The sequence below is a fragment of the Miscanthus floridulus genome, chromosome 1 (assembly GCF_019320115.1).
Source record: "Miscanthus floridulus cultivar M001 chromosome 1, ASM1932011v1, whole genome shotgun sequence".
Taxonomy (NCBI): Eukaryota; Viridiplantae; Streptophyta; class Magnoliopsida; order Poales; family Poaceae; genus Miscanthus; species Miscanthus floridulus.
In genome coordinates this window covers 106,848,117-106,871,059 of record NC_089580.1, presented here as the reverse complement: position 1 = coordinate 106,871,059, position 22,943 = coordinate 106,848,117, and positions in this window count along the sequence as shown.

The window sequence follows — 22,943 nt, the reverse complement described above, 5'->3', positions numbered from 1 at the left end:
CCCATCTAACCAGTCACTGTCTTGTCGGGTAGGGCGCATCCTATCAGTCAGGACATGTCCTATTGCATTCCCATATGCATTGAATAGGGGAAGGGAGAGGGTTGTTTGCCCCAATCCTTCACCTTTCTTCAACTGCTGCGTCTCCTCCTTAAATAGGGGAAGGGAGAGGGTCTTCGTCCCATTCCTTTGCCTATTCCCCAACTGTCGTCTCTCCTCCTTCTTCCTTCTCGCCAAGAGCGTTCGTGTGCCATGGTGGTTCCTAGGAGAAAAGGGGAGAGTGAGGGAGAGGAGAACTCACAGATCTGTTTTGCGAGTCCGAAGCGAGATGTCGAGCTGGAGGCCATCCAATGTGGATAAGACGGTGCAGGCTGCCTTCTCTGAGAAATGGCTACTTCTGCCAAAGGAGGTGGTGCACTAGAGGGCTCCTATGGGGGAGGCTTTCCCACGACCTCGGACCGACGAGGTCGTCTCCTTCCTCGCCTTCCATGAGCGAGGGCTAGGATACCCCACGCACTAGTTCCTGCGTGGGCTCCTTAATGAATGGGGCCTAGAGCTGCAGCACCTCAATCCAACTGGGGTGCTGCACGTCACCGGCTTCATCACTGTCTGAGGCCTTCCTTGGGATGGAGACACATGTGGACTTCTTTTGGCGGATCTTCACCGGGCGAGCCATGTCGAAGGGGAAGCCGGCTAGGACCGCACCGGTTGGTGGCTTCGCCCTGTAGAAGAAGCTGAGTTCATTAGGATCCTACCCCATGTACACCCCCTGCGACTCCAATCAGGGGTGGCATGGGGAGTGGTTCTACAACAGGAACTCGGTGGAGGCACCATTCCCTCCATTCATTGATAGAAGGCCGAAGAGGCAGGAGAGCTGGTCATGGGGCCCCTCCAGCCGGCAGAATAAGCTAGGGATCCTTGAGGCGGAGCTACAGAAGCAAGTGCAGCATGGCCTTGATGGGCTATGGGTGTTCCACACCTTCTTCCACTATTGGGTCACCCCACTGGCAGAAAGGACGTGGCCGATATGGCTGTATTCTGGCCCAACAGACCCCGACCATGCGTCATTGGTGGAGCTGGCAAAGGACGAAGTCTAGAGCCAACTCGACCGGGTGCTGCAACTGAAGGCCTGAGAGACCCTCGAAGCAAAGCCCAGACCTCTCCACGCTGAGAAGCTAACCAATCTGGTACGTTCTCCTCTCCTTATTCTGTGTCCCTTTCGATCTTGCTCTCCTATAATTTGACTTCAAGTCATCCGTTTTGTAGGGACTCACCGGTTATAAATCCTAGCCACATCTTCCAAAGGGGCCAGAGGGTGTGGCTCGACAAGCTGCCCTGAAGGAGGTGGTGGCCGTGAAGAAGAAGAAGAGAGTCGAGAAGGCTCGGAGGAAGCACAGGAAGGAGATGGAGATCGCCCAACGGGTGCGGGCCGGTGAGAATCGAAGTGATGTGGAGGCGGAGCTCAAGTCGGAGGACCCCATGCAGGTGGGTGGCGACGCGAGCTATTTCGAGGATGAGGGTAGTCGAAGTGTCATCGTGACTTTGGTGGAGCATCGCGAGCCTATGGCTACGTCCACCGGCGGTGGCGGGAGGAAGAAAGGCGCGGCGATGTTCCCATGCCAAGGAAGCGCTGAAAGCTCTAGTTTGGTTTTGGTGAATTGATGAAACCCTAAGTGCTAACCTAGTTTATCAAGTGATCATGAGATAGGTAGCACATTCCAAGTGGTGAAGCAAATGAAGATCATGACATGATGATGGTGGCCATGGTGATGATCAAGTGCTTGGACTTGAAAAGAAGAAAGAGAAAACAAAAGGCTCAAGGCAAAGGTATAAATGGTAGGAGCTATTTTGTTTTGGTGATCAAGACACTTAGAGAATGTGATCACATTTAGGTTCGATAGCCATACTATTAAGAGGGGTGAAACTCGTATCGGAATGCGGTTATCAAAGTGCCACTAGATGCTCTAACTCATTGCATATGCATTTAGGATCTAGTGGAGTGCTAACACCCTTGAAAAATGTTTGTGAAAATATGCTAACACATGTGCAAAAGGTGATACACTTGGTGGTTGGCACATTTGAGCAAGGGTTAGGAACTTCATCGGTGGAGTGTCTGCCCGTAGAGTGTGGATAGTTTGACGGTGCCACCGGCACCCTAGATAGAAAAGATGGAGGTCACTATAAGTGACCAGACGCTGGTCTCTGAAGGACCAGCGCATCTGGTCAGTAGCAGCAGAAGAAGCGCAGCATCGGTCGTCGACCGGATGCTGGCGTTGAAACGACCGAACGCAGGCTGGCTACGTCCGGTCACACTAACATGGTCGTGCATAGAGGAGTCACCGAGTGACCGGACGCTGGGTGTGTCATGAAAAATCGTTTCTGGATGCTTACTGGAAATGACCGGACGCTGAGGTCCAGCGTTCGGTCACTTTGAGCTATAGCGTCTGGTTGTCACTTGACTGTTGAGATCGGGCGCTCATCATTTGAAGAGAGGGGACACGTGACACGCATCGCGTGACCGGACGCTGAGGTCCAGCGTCCGGTCAATATGACCGAAGCGTTTGGTCACCCTATGTTGTGCCCAGTGAAGGGGTACAACGGCTCTATTTCATGGGGGCTTCTATTTAAGCCCCATGGCCGGCTCAAGGTCACTCCCTTGGTCATTTGCATTGAAATAGCAACCTTGTGAGCTTAGACAAAGCCTTCCCACTTATCTCCATCATTGATTCATCATCTTTGTGAGATTGGGAGAGAATCCAAGTGCATTGCTTGAGTGTTTGCATCTAGAGGCACTTGGTGTTCGTGTTTCGCTATGGGATTCACTTGTTACACTTGGTGGTTGCCGCCACCTAGACGGCTTGGAGCAGCGAGGATCGTCGAGCGGAGGGTGGTGATTGTCTCCGGCTCCGATCGTGGTGATTGTGAGGGGTTCTTGACCTTTCCCCGGCGGAGAGCCAAAAGGCACTCTAGTGGATTGCTCATGGCTTGTGTGATCCTCATCTTGTGTTGATTGTGCGGCACCCTATAGAGGGTTTGGCGTGTGATGCCAATTAGCGTGTGAACCTCCAAGTGAGTGAATCGCCACAATGAGGACTAGCTTGCCGGCAAGCAAGTGAACCTCGGTAAAAATCATTGTGTCATCATTTGATTCCAAGGTGATTGGTCTTCGTTGGTATTCATTCTTGTGATTGATTGATCCACTCCTCGACTCGGCGGTATAACCATCTTTCTCACTCTCTTTACATTACCGCAAACTAGTTATCAAGCTCTTTAGTATAGCTAGTTGTGAGAGCTTGTTATTTTAGTTAGTGTGGCTCTTTAGTTAGATTTTGAGAGCACACTAACTTAGTGTAGTGACATAGTTATTGTGTGGATAGAAACTATATAAACTAGAATTATGGTAGGTGCCTTGCATTTTTAGTAGGCTAGCGCAACACTCACTTCGCCTTATAATTGTCTAACCAGTTTGTTAAGTGTTGTTGTAGAATTTTTTAATAGGCTATTCACCCCTCCTCTAGCCATTAGGACCTTTCAAGCGTGCCGTGAGCTCAAACGCCGTCGGCGAGCAGGAGGCGAAGCAAACGCGGTCGCCGCGCCCTTCGGAGGCTTCATCGGTCTTGCCCCCACTAGCTTTGGGCATGGCGGGGCAGGCCAGGCGGTCGGACGAGCAGGCTCACACCCCCGTGTCTTTAGTATTGGTGCGTGAGCGCAACCCACAATGGGGGACGCCTCGCTAGCTGCTCCGATGGGCGTGCCTCGAGCCGACGGTTGCGGTGACTCGTGGGCCGATCTGGAGCCGGCCGGGTCGACGATGCTAAGGACATGACACCCATGCATATGACCATGTTTGGCGCATAGTAAGAAGGGGTAGGAGGCCAGCAAGGGTGTCCAATTCAAAAAGGAGGTCCGAGGCTAATTCAGTTCGAATCCCTGAGGTGGAGGCCCAAAGCAACTCAAGTTCGAGTCTGCCTCGGCCTCCAGGACTAGTCTGCCTTAAACTAGTCACCCAGGACACATCCGGACTCCATTTTTTACGATCCATATATGGTTGGAAAGCTAATTTGATAAGGAAGCCAATCTAAGTGGTCTAACATCAAAAGACCTTCAGAATCAGTGGGAATCATCAAAACAAGTCAGCGTCCAGAATCTACCAGGGTGCTGCGACACCGTCTTTTGGTCCGTTGGACCATGTATCGTGTTTGGGCCCAGTAGGGGGCGCATCCAGGGGTGACGCCCAAGACTCTATAAATAGTAGCTATCGCTCTCCTTAGGGTTTGAGTTTTGTTTAGTTCTTGATTTCCTCGTGAAACAGACATCGTTTTGCTACAACTGTGCCGCTAAGGCTGCTTGCTGTGAACCAGGGCCCCAGTTCTTGATCTTGTTCGCCTATAACGATGAGTCCTTTCGAATAAAGACTTGAACTACTTCTCGTTATCATAAGCCTCATATTTATTTGTAATTTTAGATTGCGTTCATCTCGTTCTTGCTTGTGTTCTCGATTTTCTTGCTGGAAAGCCTTCTCGGTGAGGTCAATCTCATTCGCATGGTTGATAACCAACGGAGCAGTGGTGTAACGGTTATGAGGGTCCGAATCAGTCTTGGTTCGAAGCCTAGATCGTGAACGTCGAGTCTCCACCAATTGATGCTATCATACCTTTCAGAAGATCGGGCCTTGTCTACATCAAGTGGTATCAGGGACCTTGCTACCCGTTAGGTATAATTTTGTTTTTTCCTTTAGATTGTTACTATTTTTGCATTACCTATCATCCACAAAAAGGCAAAAAAAATATACACCGCCACATATTCCCTGTCCTATAGCTTCGTTGTGCCTTTGCAATTTTTTAATTTCAATTTGCTTTATTGAACTATCATCCCTCGCCGTGTCTTAGTGTTCGTTGTGTTCTGATCTTGTTCTTGGTCAAGTGTCAAGTCTTTTCTACCAATGTAGTGATAGTTTGTTCCTTTTCACCAAATCTTGCATCCCTGTTGGTTGTTATGTGAGCAAATTGAGGGAAAAGAATAAGTCAAGTTGAGAGAGACATATAGTACAAATCTTTATCCTGATCCTTATTTCCACGTTTAAAAAGGATATCTCATCTGATCTCCACGGTTGCAGCTGGTGGAATATTCTTGTGCACAGTTAGAAAGAAAGGAAAGCATTAATTGGCAATCATAGTCTCCTTTGGAAATAATATGCACACAAGATTTTCTACTGTTGGTTAGTTGTGATCCTTGTTGGGCATCTCTTTGGTTTTTTCTTGCGCTAATCCAAAAGGGAAGTTCATGTTAGGGTGTCCACGCCTAGGCAGTCCTACTGCTGATATTGCTTTGCTGGCCGAGAGTTTAGATCACGCTATAGTGCAGCTTCTTGATATTTTTATTTACAATTATTTTTGCAGCACTTTTCTAAGTAAAAAAAGAAAGAGTTAAAGGCAAAGAGGTGCAAAAACCAAAAGAAGGAAAAAAAAGCCACACCAAAAAAAAGAGAGAAAAAATAAAGAAGGAAAGAAAAAGAAAGTGAAAAAAAGTTCAGAAGTGCTTGCATCCTTTTGAGTCCTTGTGCTAAGTTGTATTGTATTGCTTGCTTGAACTAGGTCCAGGACGAGTTTAGGCCAGCGACATAGACTAGCTTGGGACTACTTTTCAATCTAGCAATTTCTAAATTAAATTATTGCTATTCCTTGCTACTATATTGTGTCTGTCCAAGCTCCACCTTCTTCTAATCAAGTACAGGTTCGCCTTGCAACTGTTACACTCAAGCTACAACGGTATCACAGTCACCGACCGATTGCACTGCCTATTGCTTTGGTAAGAACACTTGTAAGACCGTGGTAAGACGCTTGAGAGTTGAGTGCCTTGTTTTTCCTTATCCACAACCTAAGTAGTTGATAGGGATAATAATTTTGTGTTGTCTTTTGCTATCTTCTAACAATGACAGGTTGTTCGTATCCACCGACTTATGATGGTATAGGTGCTGATGAGTACATGGAGTGGGAAATTGCCATAGATAACATATTTGCCACTCGCTTTATGTGTCCAAGGAGGAAGGTAAAAAATACAGCTAGTGTTTTACGATATTCTGCTTTATCTTGGTGGGAGTCTTTAGATCCTTTTGATAAACCTCAAACTTGGAATGATATGAAACTCCTTATGCAAGAAACCTTTGTTAATCCACCTCCTATTTTGACCTCATATGCTGAGGTGCACCATTTAGAGGAAGAGTTTGTTGTTATTCCTCTTGCTATGACTAACCTTCTGCAGGATAATGTACATAAGCGAGAGGATGACATGGAAGAAAATGAGGAGCTCACAACCTCATATGCAAATTTAGAACCATCACTTCACAATGCACCTATTACTCTTGCTGAGAACACAGGTAATGCCCATGGTGCTACACTCATGAAAGGTGAGAATTGTTTTAATGTACTAAATTTGTCCACAAACCATGCTATCATAGAGCAATTGATAGTGGAACCCTCTCTTGATTTATCTTTGTCACAATGATAATTTGTTTGATGTTCCTTGTGATAAAGATAAATTGGTTGATGATGCTTCAGTTTTATATGTTTTGGAACCAATCACTTGTGCTGAAAATAAACATGTTATTCATATTGCTACTAAAACTGATGAGTTCAAACTGTTGTATTCTTTACATACTTTGGGTTACATTGAATTTGATGTTTTGTGTAACCTAGATTGTTTGGAGGAGAGCCTTTTTAAATATGCTGATTTGCCTTGGTTTTCTAAACACACATATCATGTTATTGGCAAATATAACAACAAGGGACAATATACATTCGTAGTAATATGAATTTTCCGTTTGTTGTACAAGATTATGGTCGTTTAGAGGGCAGCCATAATAATACAAACATTTTCTCATGTTCCTTAGAGAAACAAGTTCACTTCCAAGAAGGGGAGCATTGTTGGTTGCTACCTATGTCTGCTAGACCATCTATTCCAGCATTGTCTTTGGTTAGTTCTAATCTTTTGCAGTATAGTGTTGACATACATCGTGTGCATTCGGATCATAGAGTCTACATGCTTGCTGAAATTTTTATGCGAGATGACATGCTAGAAACTTGGAAACATGGTCACGTTCCTTCTCACAATTATTTCAGTTCCCTTTGCCTTCGCAACCCCGTTCTCCTTTGTGTTGTGCAGGATCAGTTTCAAGCACAATCGACGCCGAGGACGACTTTTTGTCAAGAAGGGGAGGATAATGAGGATATGACACCCATGCAAATGACCATGTTTGGTGCATGGTATGGAGGGGTAGGAGGCCAGCAAGGGTGTCCAAGTTAAGAAGGAGGTCCGAGGCTAATTCGGTTCAAATCCCCGAGGTGGAGGCCCAAAGCAACTCAAGTTTGAGTCTACCTCGGCCTCTAGGACCAGTCTGCTTTAAACTGGTCACCCAGGATGCATCTAGACTTTGTTTTTGACGATCCACATATGGTTGGAAAGCTAATTTGATAAGGAAGCCAATCCAAGTGGTCTCACATCAAAAGACCTTCGGAATCAGTAGGAATCGTTGAAACAAGTTAGCATCCAGAATCTGCCAGGGTGCTACGACACCGTCTTTTGGTCCGTTGGACCGTGTATCGTGTTTGGGCCCATTAGGGGGCGCGTCCAGGGGGGTGACACCTAAGACTATATAAATAGTAGCCGTCACTCTCCTTAGGGTTTGTGTTTTGTTTAGTTCTTGATTTTCTCATGAAACAGACATCGTTTTGCTGCAATTGTGCCACCAAGGCTGCTTGCTATGAACCAGGGCCCCAGTTCTTGATCTTATTCATCTGTGACGATTAGTCCTTTTGAATAAAGTCTTGAACTCCTTCTCTTATCATAAGCCTCATATTTATTTGTAATTTCATATTGTGTTCATCTCGTTCTTGCTTGTGTTCTCGATTCGCTTGCAGAAAAGCCTTCTCGGCGAGGTCAATCACGTTCGCGTGGTTGATAACCAACGAAACAGTGGTGTAACGGTTGCGGGGGTTCGAATCAGTCTTGGTTCAAAGCCTAGATCATGAACGTCGCGTCTCCACCAATTGACGCTATCATACCTTTCGAAAGATCGGGCCTTGTCTGTGGTAGAACCTCCTAAGGAATCGGGCCCACATGCACCTATTGTTGTCTTAACAGACCTCGGATAGCGTACATGAGTTCCCAACAACTCAACAGGTCTATCGGGTGTCCTCGGGAAACCCAAATCATCCATGATTCTCTTTTCAAATAGGATCCCAATCACAGTCATTGCAGATTACAACAGTTTATTCAAATATATACCAGAGTAAAAGATAGCGGAAGTCTTAAGATAACATAATTACAAACCAGTTGTTTCCAAATTTACAATACCATAAGTGTTATACAACCATAGTAGCGAGATAATATTACATTAACTTTATTTATCATACAAACTAGTGCCTTGTCCAAAGGCCATTCATCACTCCTCATCGTCATTGACTTCAAACATAGACATGCAGTAGGGACCAAAACAAGCATGCGCATGCGACTCACCTGCAACAAGGGTTAACAAACCCTGAGTACAAAGGTACTCAACAAGACTAACTCGACGTAACGGGGTGTAAGACTTTAGAGATGCAGGGGTTTGGGACAAGGTAAGGATGTAGCAAAATTCAAGTCCTTTGCCAAAAGCTTACTATATTTATCCTATTCTCAAATTTTACCCCTAAGTCCTTTTAGTTCTTTATCTCAAACTAAATGTACATTTCCCATATTTCATTCCTTCTCATTTCATTCTTTTTCTCATATTTTAGTAATTCACCAGTCCTGCATTGCTTCTGTAATGAATCGAGTCTCCATATCCGCGGAGCACCGGCAATTCGAATTGATTCAAGTCCTAGCTGGGGATTCCTTATCACACGACATATGTAGAACTTAATCTTGCATATATCAACCTCGCTACCGAATCCTCCTATACTAAGCCGTCTCCACGCCACCCGAGAGCACAGCACACCTCAAATCCGGCCACATTCCAGCCACGAGGGTACACGCTACTCCCGCCATCTCTCCACTCCCAGTGCGTGGGCATTCGTCTTAGTATCGGATTAGCTGAAGTAGGCTTACCGGAGTATGTGACCAGTACTACAAAGTGTCTCGTTCAGAAGATCCACAATGAGTGGCCTTTAAGCGACATAGTCGGCAACATTACCCAAACATTCAAGATAAGTCACCCGACTAGTCTCTAATTCATTCTATCTTCTTTCTTTCTTTGGCCAGTATGCCATCTTTGATTGTATCAAAACTTTTACTTTGAAAGCCTACCATAAAGCATACTAAGCATACTACGCTTTTATAAATGAAAACATCTTCAAGGATGGTAAACAATTATCAAGGTAGGTAATGCATCAAGTAGGTAACATTTGAATTAAACAACTTAATGCAATAAGTAACATAGGTGATAAACTTTTCAAAGTAAACAAGGTAATGGCTTAATGCATAAACCGGGGCTTGCCTTCGTTGACGATCTCAGGTTCTGGATCAGTACCACAATTATCAAATCCCGTGACAACCGGGGATTCTTCCAGAACTTTCTCAACTAGAATCGTTTCGTTCTTGGATTCTACACGAAATGATAACATATGCTTTAACATGATGATAATGTAAACATGATGCTTTCATGGTACATGAAATGTAAAAACACCCGCAAATGATTTTATTTCACGGTACAGTTGCAAGCCAACAAAACCAACTTGCAATCCTACCATTAAGAACCATACATGTGACTTGACCAAATGGATCTTGGAACCCTACTAGTCACAAAACATGACCAAAACAAGATCCAACACTAATCAAACATTTAGGGCTTGCCTTTATTTATTTTTGAATTAATTTGGAATGAAGCCCCAAAATGAACTTGTTCCAAATGACCTAAAAATTTTATGTAAGCTTCCTTATGACAAATTAGTGTACCAAAACAAATTTCATAATTTTTGGAATTATACAGTGACCTACAAAAATCATGGAAATTGCATTTTTCAATTAATGGACTGACTATTTGAACATTCAAAATTTATCCAAATTTCAAATTTCAAATTTTTAAATCATACTAGAACATGTACAGAAGCTACACAAAAATTTTCAGAATTTTTGGAGCTATGATTATTTTTCTACAAATTTCCAAAGATTCAGTACTATTCACAAATTCAGAAAATAAAAATTTTCACTGTTCTTCTTCCTCACTCGCACTGACAGCCTGGGCCCGCTGTTAGCGACACAGAGCCAGGGCACGACGGCGCTGTTGCCAGCTCCGGCCAGCAAAACATGTCGGCGGTGCTTCTCCGGTGAGACGGACTGTACCACCATACTCTACACCACGTCGCGAATCTAACCCAATCCTTAGAACGACAGAAGACTCACGGGAGCGAGCTCCACGCCAGCCATGGCGGCTCGGGCACGGCGGCGCATGACGTAACCACGACGACGTTGCAGTAGAGACTAAAGCGAAGTGATAAACACGTTCAGGAGCTCACTATGATCACGATGGTGGACTCGGTGAAGACAGAGATGGTCTGGAGCAGCCTGGCCACGGTGAGGGCAGTCGTGGCGGAGCTCCGACCGGTCACGGGGAAGACGGGTTGCGCAGGGTGATTCCGGCCAACACCAGCGACGAGAGCAAATCGAGGAGCGCAAGACCGAGGCGATCACGTTGACATAGCTAGGAACGACTGACGCGGCTCGACGATGCCTACGGCGAGCGGCGGAGCTACGCGGTGGCGGAGCAGAGCAGAGGGGAAGAATGGGAACGACGGTGGTGACTGTGGCTATTTATAGCCCGGAAGAAGGCGTCCGGCGTCGCCAGCGCACGGGCGGGTTTGCCACGGTGACATCGGCGTGTCACCGCGCTAGCAAGCGGTGAAAAACCGATCGGCGGCCGCAGCTCGGTGGCGAGCAGGGAGGTGGCAAGCTGCCCCGGTGGAATTTCAATTTATTTATAGTTTTGCCACTGAGTTTATTTAGCAAATTACTCTTAAACTTTCTATAGAAGTTGAAAATCTCCAAAAATAAAAGTTGCTCAACTTTTCAAGTACTACAACTTTGGTTTAAGAAACATTTTCCAATTCTGCCTCCATTTTGAAATTCAAATTTGGGGTACATTTAAAGATTTGAATCATTTCAAAATTACTCCAAATTTTATATGTAAACTTGAAAAACTTTGAATACCAAAGTTGATCTTCATAAAATAATCTCCAACTTTGCTTTTTGCCTCAACCCCAAATTCCTCATGGATTTTGAATTAGTCAAAAGGGGCAAAAAGGACTTTTATAATTTGAAAATGAATTCAAATTTGATTTGTCTTCCTTTTACTTAGATTTTGATTTTTGACCAGTAACATGGCCCATTAGGGTTATTTGAGTCAAATGACACATGGCCTCATATGATCACATGAAATTTGACCCTTGTGGTCGTGATCTTTATTTAGGGTTCTTGAAACACATCACATGAAATAACAACATTATGAAATAAAGCTTATATAGTGAATGCATTCAAAATTTTCTACTATATGAATGCTTTGCAATGCACATGATGACATGTCAAATTTTAGTATTAGGTCAAAACACTAGAGGTGTTACAACCCTTCCCCCTTAAAGAAATCTCGTCCCAAGATTTAAAACTTAAGGCTAAGTAATGGAAAAGGAAATGTGTCAAGCTAACACATCATAACTTTATTCAAAAGGCTAGTGAGGGGGTTTTCCATTCTGTTAACAGCAAGACAAGTTACAATATAGACAAGGTATTGCAACTAGATAGAAGTGAAAAAGTCAGGAAAGTTCTCTTCTAAGTAATCCTCGGACTCCCAAGTAGCTTCATCTTCCGTGTGTTGATTCCATTGTACTTTGTAGAACTTGATTGTACGTCTACGAGTGACTCGATCTTTCTGATCTAAGACTCTAATGGGGTACTCGGTATAAGTCAAATCAGGTTCTAGTTCTATATCACCAAAGTCGATTTCTTGGTCAGGTACTTGAAGACACTTCTTTAACTGAGACACATGAAAGATATCATGTACCGCTGACATGTGATCTGGTAGCTTGACGTGATAGGCGACTGGTCCACATCGTTGTTGGATCTGAAAAGGACCTACATAATGGGGTGCCAACTTTCCCCGAATCCCAAAACGATGAACTCCTTTCATCGGTGATACCTTGAGGTAGACAAAATCTCCCACTTTGAATTCTAGCGGTCGTCTCCTCTTATCAGCATAGCTTTTCTGTCGGGATTGAGCTACCTTCATATTGGCTTGTATGAGTTTAACTTTCTCTTCAGCTTCCTTGACCACATCTGGTCCAAAGAACCAACGTTCTCCAGCTTCTGACCAATTTAAAGGTGTTTGGCACCTACGGCCATACAGTGCTTCGAACGGTGCCATTTTAATGCTCTCTTGATGGCTGTTATTATATGAGAATTCAGCTAAGGGAAGGCATTCATCCCATTTAACCCCAAAAGAAAGAACACATGCTCTTAACATATCTTCAAGAATTTGATTTACCCTTTCAGTCTGTCCGTCTGTTTGCGGATGATAAGCAGAACTACGGATAAGTTTAGTTCCTAAAGACTCATGTAGACTTTTCCAAAACTTGGATATGAACAATGATCCTCTGTCAGAGACAATGGTCTTGGGTGCCCCATGCAGACTGAAAATTCTATCAAGATAAAGCTTTGCATACTGCTCCGCTCGATATTTATCTCTGACTGGCAAGAAATGAGCTATTTTGGTTAGACGATCAACAATAACCCATATTGAATTGTAGCCTGCAGATGTCCTAGGCAACCCTACTATGAAGTCCATACAAATATCTTCCCACTTCCAAGATGGAACTGGCAATGAATGTAATGGACCTGCAGTCTTCATATGAACTGCTTTGACTCTCTGGCAAATATCACACTTGGCCACATATTGAACTATTTCTATTTTCATTTTGGTCCACCAATATCTCTTTCTCAGATCATGATACATTTTGTTGCTACCCAGATGAATGGAGTATCTTGTAGAATGAGCTTCATCAAGAATCTGCTTTCGCAGCTTTGGATTTTTGGGTACTACCAACCTATCCTTGAACCATACGACATCTAATTCATCAATCTTGAAACATGTTGGTTTTCCAGATTTGACTTTATCCTTAATATGGGCTATGCCCTTACTTTTCTGTTGAGCAGCAATGATCTGATCTTTGATAGTGGACTCAACTACAATATTGAACAGGGAACCTTGTTCTATGATTTGTAAATCCAGATGCTCCATCTCTTGACACAATGTTCGCTGCATAGGTTCTACAATTAGGCAATGACAATGACTCTTGCGACTCAGGGCATCGGCAACCACATTAGCCTTGCCCGGATGATAATGCACTTCTAAGTCATAATCTTTGATAAGTTCTAACCATCTCCTTTGCCTCATATTCAGCTCTGACTGAGTGAAGATGTATTTTAGACTCTTGTGGTCCGCATAGATATGACATATATTGCCCAATAAATAATGTCACCAAATCTTGAGTGAATGGACAACAGCAGCTAATTCAAGATCATGGGTGGGATAATGTTCTTCGTGCTTCTTGAGTTGTCTGGAAGCATATGCTATGACTCTGCCTTCTTGCATAAGAACACAGCCAATACCAATTCCAGATGCATCATAATAGATATCAAATGGCCTCTCGATATCAGGTTGTGCTAATACTGGTGCAGTTGTCAACAACTTCTTCAATGTCTGAAAGGCCTCTTCACATTCTATTGACCATACAAACTTAGTTTGATTTTTCAGCAATCCAGTAATTGGCTTCGCCATTCTGGAGAAGTCAGGGATAAACCGACGGTAATACCCTGCCAACCCTAGGAAGCTACGAACATGATGAATAGTTGTAGGTGCTTTCCAATTAAGGACTTCTTCTACCTTGCTCGGATCAACAGCTATACCTTCAGCAGATAGCACATGACCCAGAAATTGTACTTCCTCTAACCAAAATGCACATTTCCTGAATTTGGCATATAGTTTGTGATCTCTTAATCTTTGTAGAACAATACGGAGATGTTCCGCATGTTCCTCTTTGCTCTTAGAGTAGATAAGAATGTCATCAATAAACACCACGACAAACTTATCCAACTCAGGAATGAAAACTGAGTTCATCAGGTACATGAAATGAGCCAGGGCATTGGTCAGCCCAAAAGACATGACTAGATACTCATATAGTCCATATCGGGTAGTAAACGCTGTCTTTGGCACATCTTCACGTCTGATCTTAATCTGGTGGTAGCCTGATCTTAAGTCTATCTTTGAGAATACCTTAGCTCCCGCAAGTTGATCAAAAAGTAAATCAATTCGGGGTAAGGGGTATTTGTTCTTGATGGTGACTTCATTTAATGGCCTATAGTCAACACATAACCTTAAGGTTTGGTCCTTCTTTTTCACGAAAATGGCAGGACATCCCCAAGGTGATGAACTGGGTTGAATGAAACCCTTGTCTAACAACTCTTGTAGTTGCATTTTTAATTCTGCTAATTCTTTCGGTGGCATCCTATATGCTCTTCTGGACACTGGTGCTGTCCCTGGTTTCAGGTCAATTCTGAACTCTACGTCTCGGTCTGGTGGCAGACCAGGCAGGTCATCGGGAAAGACATCCGTAAACTCACATACCACTGAAATTTCCTCGGCTCCTTCAACAATAGTTGCACAGACTGTCTCCACTGTACTCTTAGGAAAAGGAAGTTGGATGAGAAGTTGGGTTTTGCTGTCAGGTGCATTTACCCTTATTGTTCTATGCAGGACATCTATGATAGCCCTATGTTGAGTTAGCCAGTTCATACCAAGGATCACATCTATATCTTGATCCTTTAATATCAGCATATTGGTAGGGAACACATATCCTCCCAAATCAATAGGTACATGCTGAACTACCTCCCTTGTATAGATTCGTCCCCCAGGCGACTGTATATGATAGGGTTCTTTTGTTTCCCCAATAGCTATCCCATGCTTCACAACAAATGTACGATTGATGAATGTATGGGATGCACCAGAATCAAATAAGGTAATTGCAGGATGCTTAGCAATGGGAAACATACCCATCATAACTGGTTCTCCTTCTGGAATAGATTCCACTTGCGTATAGAATACCCTTCTAGTTTTCTTCTCAGCCGGACCCTTTTGATGGTTCTGAGCATTGCCCTTGTACTGATTTTGAGCTTGATTAACAGGGGCTTTGGTTGCATCAGGATTGTTCTTCCTAGGATACGGACATTCTCGGGAAAAATGCCCAGGTTTACCACAATTATAGCATGGAAAATTGTGATTCTGGGGAGTAGCATTGTGGTTTGCATTATTGGCATTGTTCTGCTGCTGTGGTGCTTGATGAGTATAAGGTGTATTAGTTGCAGGGCGAATGAAGATTTGCTGCCTGCTTTGGCCTTGTTGTGGGCGGAATGGCGTACGGCCATGATTCTAAGGATGGTATACTATCTTCTAACGCTTGCCACTTGATGATCCGGAAGCAAATATTTTCTTCTTCTTCGCCTCTTTGTGTCGGCGGTAATTCTCTTCCGAAGCGATAGCAATGTTGATTGTCTCATGATAAGTTGCATTACCACAGGCTGCCATCATTGTCTAAAGTTTAGTGTTCAAGCCTCTAAGAAAATGATTCTTTTTCTTCCTGTCAGTATTCACATACTCAATAGCATACTGCGACAGGTGGTTGAAACGCCCAACATACTGCATCACCGGGTGCTCCCCTTGCTTAAGAGCCAAGAACTCTTACAACTTCATGGTCATCACACTGTCTGGAATATAATGTGCCCTGAAGGCATCCTTGAACTCCCTCCAATTGATTTGGTGACCAGCGGGCTGTACTGCTACCAAATTTGCCCACCAGGCACCAGCAGCTCCTCGGAGTTGCTATGCCGCAAACCTTGGTTTTTGAACCTCAGTACAGTGGATCAGCTCGAACTTTTGCTCTATTGTCCTAAGCCAATCATCAGCTTCTAAAGGTTCGTCTGCCTTTGAGAACACAGGCGGACGTGTGTCAGTAAAATCCACATAGGTTGACTCGTCGTTTCCATTATTACGATGGCCACGATTAGGGTATGGTGCCTGCTGGTTCTGTGCCAACTCACTTAACAGCCTGGCATTCTCTGCCGTTGCGTTGACGAGTGCGGCTATGGCATCTGCCATAGTCGAGGGCATTGGTGGAGGATTTGGGCACTCATCATCATCGTGCGAGCCACTAGCACCAGTTCGGGTGATAGGACGAGGCATCTGTTAGAGAAACACATTTACTTACATTATTCTTTATTGAAAGCTTTTAAAAGGTTGCATACTACAAAGGGTTCTTATTTATATTACATGTCTTGTATCCCACAAGACAACCCTGGTTTTCTAGGAAAGCAGTAAAGGAACTACTACTACTCCAAGCTTTCAGTCTTCGGCATCCGTGCCTGTATCGGACGAAACCTCATCTTCATCTGAGAAGTACACTAACTCCTCAGGGTCCTCCTCCTCTTCTTCATTCTCGACATCTCCTGGATCTACAATCATTTCTTCATCGGTAACCTCACCATCCCCATGAGGAGGATGAAGTTGAGCATACAGCATATGGACATTCTCATGAAGAATGGCATTGTCCATCTCTAGGTCTTCTACGTAGAACTCCAACTCATTGACGCATTCATTGGCCGCATCTTCTCGTGTCCAGGCTTCATTCCGCAGCTCCATGGTCATGGTGATACCTCTTTGCATTTCCGCCAACTCCTCTTGATCTTTGGCATGAGCTCGATGAAGAGTGTTGAGCTCCTTGTTAAGGTTCTCAACGTTGGCGAGGTTGCTTGAAGATCCTTCCTCTCCTAGGTTCTTGGAACTTCCTTCACCAAGCTCGTGATTTCTTGGTGCCAATTGGTGACGCGAGACTCCATGAGGTCCGGTGGACTTGCGTGCGGTTTTCTTGGTCTTTGCCATAGCCTGTAGAATCTAGAGTAGGACTATATGAATAGCTTGAGGATAACGGAGGTTAGCAAGAATGGGATTGACATTACTTACCCAACCACTATTAAGGGGAATTATAATGCAAGGTGCTCAAGCATGATGCATGAATCGATCTTACGAATCTACGTACAAAAGATTAATATAATCATAAGTACTAGATTTTCATAATACATAGGACAAACCTAATCATATTATCCGCCACAAACTTTTCAAATAAGTCAGGATTGAGTCTAGATCAAAGGTAAGAAGAAAGAAATTGAACTTTCAAAATATCATGTTTACTTTCCTTGATCCAAATCATTTTGAAGGTTTTCCAAAGTAACCTACAATGATCTTAGATGGGAACTGCTCTGATACCAGCTGTGGCAGAACCTCCTAAGGAATCGGGCCCACATGCACCTATTGTTGTCTTAACAGACCTCGGATAGCGTACACGAGTTCCCAACAACTCAACAGGTCTGTCGGGTGTCCTCGGGAAACCCGAATCATCCACGATTCTCTTTTCAAACAGGATCCCAATCACAGTCATTGTAGATTACAACAGTTTATTCAAATATATACCAGAGTAAAAGATAGCGGAAGTCTTAAGATAACATAATTACAAACCAGTTGTTTCCAAATTTATAATACCATAAGTGTTATACAACCATAGTAGCGAGATAATATTACATTAACTTTATTTATCATACAAACTAGTGCCTTGTCCAAAGGCCATTCATCACTCCTCATCGTCATTGACTTCAAACACAGACATGCAGCAGGGACCAAAACAAGCCTGCGCATGCGACTCACCTGCAACAAGGGTTAACAAACCCTGAGTACAAAGGTACTCAACAAGACTAACCCAACGTAATGGGGTGTAAGACTTTAGAGATGCAGGGGTTTGGGACAAGGTAAGGATGTAGCAAAATTCAAGTCCTTTGCCAAAAGCTTACTATATTTATCCTATTCTCAAATTTTACCCCTAAGTCCTTTTAGTTCTTTATCTCAAACTAAATGTACATTTCCCATATTTCATTCCTTCTCATTTCATTCTTTTTCTCATATTTTAGTAATTCACCAGTCCTGCATTGCTTCTGTAATGAATCAAGTCTCCATATCCGTGGAGCACCGGCAATTCGAATTGATTCAAGTCCCAGCTGGGGATTCCTTATCACACGACATATGTAGAACTTAATCTTGCATATATCAACCTCGCTACCGAATCCTCCTATACTAAGCCGTCTCCACGCCACCCAAGAGCACAGCACACCTCAAATCCGGCCACATTCCAGCCATGAGGGTACACGCTACTCCCGCCATCTCTCCACTCCTAGTGCGTGGGCATTCGTCTTAGTATCGGATTAGCCGAAGTAGGCTTACCGGAGTATGTGACTAGTACTACAAAGTGTCTCATTCAGAAGATCCACAATGAGTGGCCTTTAAGCGACATAGTCGGCAACATTACCCAAAAATTCAAGATAAGTCACCCGACTAGTCTCTAATTCATTCTATCTTCTTTCTTTCTTTGGCCAGTATGCCATCTTTGATTGTATCAAAACTTTTACTTTGAAAGCCTACCATAAAGCATACTAAGCATACTACGCTTTTATAAATGAAAACATCTTCAAGGATGGTAAACAATTATCAAGGTAGGTAATGCATCAAGTAGGTAACATTTGAATTAAACAACTTAATGCAATAAGTAACATAGGTGATAAACTTTTCAAAGTAAACAAGGTAATGGCTTAATGCATAAACCGGGGCTTGCCTTCGTTGACGATCTCAGGTTCTGGATCAGTACCACAATTATCAAATCCCGTGACAACCGGGGATTCTTCCAGAACTTGCTCAACTAGAATCGTTTCGTTCTCGGGTTCTACACGAAATGATAACATATGCTTTAACATGATGATAATGTAAACATGATGCTTTCACGGTACATGAAATGTAAAAACACCCGCAAATGATTTTATTTCACGGTACAGTTGCAAGCCAACAAAACCAACTTGCAATCCTACCATTAAGAACCATACATGTGACTTGACCAAATGGATCTTGGAACCCTACTAGTCACAAAACATGACCAAAACAAGATCCAACACTAATCAAACATTTAGGGCTTGCCTTTATTTATTTTTGAATTAATTTGGAATGAAGCCCCAAAATGAACTTGTTCCAAATGACCTGAAAATTTTATGTAAGCTTCCTTATGACAAATTAGTGTACCAAAACAAATTTCATAATTTTTGGAATTATACAGTGACCTACAAAAATCATGGAAATTGCATTTTTCAATTAATGGACTGAATATTTGAACATTCAAAATTTATCCAAATTTCAAATTTCAAATTTTTAAATCATACTAGAACATGTACAGAAGCTACACAAAAATTTTCAGAATTTTTGGAGCTATGATTATTTTTCTACAAATTTCCAAAGATTCAGTACTATTCACAAATTCAGAAAATAAAAATTTTCACTGTTCTTCCTCACTCGCATTGACAACCTGGGCCCGCTGTCAGCGACATAGAGACAGGGCACGACGGCGCTGTTGCCAGCTCCGGCCAGCAAAATGCGTCGGCGGTGCTTCTCCGGTGAGACGGACTGTACCACCATACTCTACACCACGTCACGAATCTAACCCAATCCTTAGAACGACAGAAGACTCACGGGAGCGAGCTCCACGCCGGCCATGGCGGCTCGGGCACGGCGGCACACGACATAACCACGGCGACGTTGCAGTAGAGACTAAAGCGAAGTGATAAACACGTTCAGGAGCTCACTATGATCACGATGGTGGACTTGGTGAAGACGGAGATGGTCTAGAGCAGCCTGGCCACGGTGAGGGCAGTCGTGGCGGAGCTCCGACCGGTCACGGGGAAGACGGGTTGCGCCGAGTGATTCCGGCCAACACCAGCGACGAGAGCAAATCGAGGAGGAGCGCAAGACCGAGGCGATCGCATTGACGTAGCTGGGAACGACTGACGCGGCTCGACGATGCCTACGGCGAGCGGCGGAGCTACGCGGTGGCGGAGCAGAGCAAAGGGGAAGAATGGGAACGACGGCAGCGACTGTGGCTATTTATAGCCCGGAAGAAGGCGTCCGGCGTCGCCAGCGCACGGGCGGGTTCGCCACGGTGACATCGGCGTGTCACCGCGCTAGCAAGCGGTGAAAAACCGATCAGCGGCGGCAGCTCGGTGGCGAGCAGGGAGGTGGCAAGCTGCCCCGGTGGAATTTCAATTTATTTACAGTTTTGCCACTGAGTTTATTTAGCAAATTACTCTTAAACTTTCTATAGAAGTTGAAAATCTCCAAAAATAAAAGTTGCTCAACTTTTCAAGTACTACAACTTTGGTTTAAGAAACATTTTCCAATTCTACCTCCATTTTGAAATTCAAATTTGGGGTACATTTAAAGATTTGAATCATTTCAAAATTACTCCAAATTTTATATGTAAACTTGAAAAACTTTGAATACCAAAGTTGATCTTCATAAAATAATCTCCAACTTTGCTTTTTGTCTCAACCCCAAATTCCTCATGGATTTTGAATTAGTCAAAAGGGGCAAAAAGGACTTTTATAATCTGAAAATGAATTCAAATTTGATTTGTCTTCCTTTTACTTAGATTTTGATTTTTGACCAGTAACATGGCCCATTAGGGTTATTTGAGTCAAATGACACATGGCCTCATATGATCACATGAAATTTGACCCTTGTGGTCGTGATCTTTATTTAGGGTTCTTGAAACACATCACATGAAATAACAACATTATGAAATAAAGCTTATATAGTGAATGCATTCAAAATTTTCTACTATATGAATGCTTTGCAATGCACATGATGGCATGTCAAATTTTAGTATTAGGTCAAAACACCAGAGGTGTTACATTGTCGGTCAAAGTGAGGGGGCATGGCTCGTGACCTATGAGCTACCCTTGTCCGGTGGGCCCATTGTCAGTGAGTTGGGGCTTTAGAGCCCTGCCACTTACATCCAGTATGCATTCTTTGTTTCTTTTGGATCTCATAGTTTGAGTTTTTTAAGCGTGACTGACCTATACTTTCTGATAGTGGCCAGATACTGATGGGACTTAGCATCGCCCCACCTCCCATGCAGGAGGAGTGGAGACCCAGCTTGTAGTGAGTCACGACGAGTGGTGGGGAGAGCAGGGTGGTGGCGGTGCGACCTTCCCCTCCAGGGGCTATGCCCTCCCGGCCGGTCGCAAGTACGGCGACAGCGGCAGCGATGGTGTTGGCGGTGATCCTGGTGGCGACGGTGGGGGTTGGGTCAGAGGTGACCCTTGCGACCCCTCCTACAACAGTCATGGTGGAAGAGAGGAGGGAGACCGGGGTCCCTGCCTCGCCCGATGGAGGGACGCACAGCTCGCCCTCCTGGTTAGAGCTATTGGGGTCAAGAGAAGACGTGGCTAGACCAGAGGGAGAACAACCGCCGATGGGCCACGAGGTCAAGGTGGTGGAGATCCCTACCCCGACGAAGTAGGCACCAGGGTGGAGCCGCCAGCCAATCCACTGTCATAGGAGCTGGCGGTGGTCCGGTCGTCGGCTAGGCCTTCTAGCGGGTCAAGAGTGACCCATGAGCTGGTGTGGCCCCACCTCGGTGACCCAAGGAAGGCACAGATCATCCTTTAGGATGAGGAGGAGGTGAGGCTCTAGGACGTACTTGGGGGGAGAGGACTCACAATGGAGTCTGATCTCGCCGAAACCAGGGCGAGGCTCGAGGAGGCCTTGGAGCGGGTCAAGTCTGTCCATTAGGCGGTTATGGTCGACCTACCCCATGTCGTAGAGGTAAGTTTTTTGCATTTGTCCTTGACTCCTTGGTCTTTTGCTAGTTGTCTCAACATGCTTGCTTCTTGCTTTGCAGGGTTTGGAGGATATGTCGAGCCACAAGTCCTGTTTCCTCTGGGAGGAGCATGCTTGGATGGAGCGGGAGGCCACGGCATCGCGGTGGGTCACCGAGCTTGAGGACTAGCTGGAGTCCACCCACGATGAATCTCAAGACTAGGCAGCCGAGGTGATGGAAGCACGGGCGGTGAAACTGCTCACGGTGGAGCGGGCGACTACCGCTGAGCGGGGACTTGACGTGGCGAAGGTCCACAAGGCAGAGACTAAGGCGGTGCTCTAGAAGTCCCTAGCGGAGACCGAGGCAGTGCTCCAGAGTTCCCTAGAGGCTCTAGAGTCAGAGTAGAAGGCCCGGTCGGAGGTCGACCAGGAAGTGCTCGCGCTCCAGGGCTAGGTGCTTGGAACAGAGGAGATGAATGCTCGGCTATGTGAGCAGGTGGCTCAGCATGAGGAAGGACTCTCCAACCTCAAGAACACCTGCCTTGGTATGTACATGTTCTGCTTTTGATTGATGTCTTAGCTTTTCCTTTCCCTTGCTTCTGAGCTTGTCACCCTTCTTCTAGAACTAGGAGGAAGGGTTGGGTCGCTGGAGCAGGACCTAGAGACAGCCAAGGCAACGATTGGTTGGAATGCGAAGGCACTGGCCAAGTCCCTTGAAGAGTGACATGCTCTCAAGGGGGAGCTCGACCAGATCCACAACGTCACCTAGGTCATCGTCTCAGAGGTGTTTGGGTCAGCGCTGAGCACTAGCACGCCCGCTATCCGACTAACAGAGGTCCTGGACAAAGTTTGGGCGCTTATCTTTGACGGGATGTTCTATGGGATGTCAGGGGTGCTGACTTCGGTGGCGATGCACCACCTGGACCTAGACTTCATCACCATCTATAGTGGATACACCAACGGCTAGAGCCCGGACACAATCCATGCGCTCAAAGAGAGCTTGCTGCCACATGCATAGTTGGTGGCCGAGCAAGTCTCCACATAGTGGGTGATGGAGGCTCACCGTGTGAGCATAGCCGAAGGTACACATCTAGAAGACATTACCCAGCCAGTGGATGGAGTGGAGCTTGGGTCGGAAGCGAACATCCTCCTGCCTCCGACCAAGCCAAACATCGCCCCACCGGAG